The following is a 1,679-nucleotide window of genomic DNA, read 5'->3' as shown; positions in this document are numbered from 1 at the left end:
AAAAAAAATCTATCCATATAGATATTCATACTCAAATGCAATTATCCATGCTCCCATTTGCATTTTCCCTTGTATTTTTTTTGGTATTCATGACATCTAAACATAGCGCTTGAGTTAATTCTAAAACATCTTTTTCTGTTGGCAAATAGAAGCCAAGTTTGAGAAAATAGTCAAATTAGGGTTAGAATCAGTCAAGGTAGATCCAATCACCAATTGAGTCGGATAAAAATTCCCTAGGTTCAATTTAAAAAATGTTATTTGACTATTATAGGGAGCACACTAATAAGACAAAGGGTGATAGAATGCTAACCTAACATCGCAGCATTCTCAGCCAATGGGGCGGAAGAATCTTCAAGGCGGGGTAATTCAGTCTTTTCAGAGCTACTGTGTGTAGGCTTAGGTACACATTGTCGGGTAATATTCTTCTTCTTAAGACTAAAGGTAGGGTAGCACGGCCTTTTTGCACCGTTGTGTGGGTGATTATTGGTGTACGATGTCTTGTATTTCGTCACAGTTTAATCCAAAGAGTACTGGTGCAGGTGCCTCAATAGAACAGAACAGTTGTCCCGCTTACCGGTAAGCTGGTAGTGGGGGTCGCAAGGGGGAGCAGGAGCCCCCCTGCATAGTGGTGGTGTAGGGGGGCTGGAATTTTTTATTTGAGGGCAGTTTTATACTTTCCGGATTAGGGTTTTTTTGTCAAATATTTGTAGCGAGGTTTTCTTTCTCTGTAATGCAACCAATACTGAGAGGCATGAGGATGAAGGTTGTAACACTATTCTCCATTGATAGTGAAGCAGAATCTCATATCACTAAAGACGTGAGCAATCTTGCTGATCCTCATAAACTTGTGTGCATCGTTTATTCTTATTTTTCCATTACCTTCTGCATCGCTTTTAAGGTTGTGTTTCTACAAAAGACTATGCTGTCTCTTGCCTTGTGAGTTGAAGATGTTCTTGTGTGCTCTCTCCCATTAGCTCCACGCGTTAGTGTTGCCGACACTAAATTGACATGATTCTTTCTCTCTTTTTTTCCTTGTAAAAAAAAAAAAAAAAAAGCGTGGAAGTGAGAGAACTCTGTACTAAGTATCAAGTATCAACTCCATTGTGAGTAACGGTTTGAGATTTATGTACCTACGTTCGATTTGCCTACGAAAACATGATTTTAGGTATCGATATTAGATTAGTTGGGAGGCTGTATCTGTATTAGTATCAATATCAACCTTGGTGCTGATATTCTAGCGGTAGTATCAGAACAAGAGAAAATTAGTCAATAAAACCTTCTATCGACATTTTGAGAGAAAAAACAATTCGATTGAACCCAAATTCAATTGACAACAATAATATCGAAGGTCTCCAATACCAATATCAATACCGTGGCGTAAAACCCTCGTGTTCCTATTCCTACTACCAACTTTTTGAAGGGTCATTACATTAAATAGGTCCCACTTTCTGTTATTTTTTATGAGGCCTCGATTTAGGCGTGCTTTTAATTAGGATATAAAGAATTTACTTTTGGTCTTCACTTCAATTATGAGCTTCCGATTGTCAACGGTGGAAAATGGGTGATAGTTTTGTTTAACCCGTTACAACGACAAAACCCTATTTTTTTTTTATGGGACTCTACAAGTCAAAATATAAAAATGCCTAATCCCTGTATAGTCTTTTGTTCTTTTTTTTTTT

This window comes from Macadamia integrifolia, chromosome 5, assembly GCF_013358625.1.
Source record: "Macadamia integrifolia cultivar HAES 741 chromosome 5, SCU_Mint_v3, whole genome shotgun sequence".
Taxonomy (NCBI): Eukaryota; Viridiplantae; Streptophyta; class Magnoliopsida; order Proteales; family Proteaceae; genus Macadamia; species Macadamia integrifolia.
The sequence above is the reverse complement of the archived record's forward strand: the minus strand, read 5'-3'. Positions refer to the sequence as shown.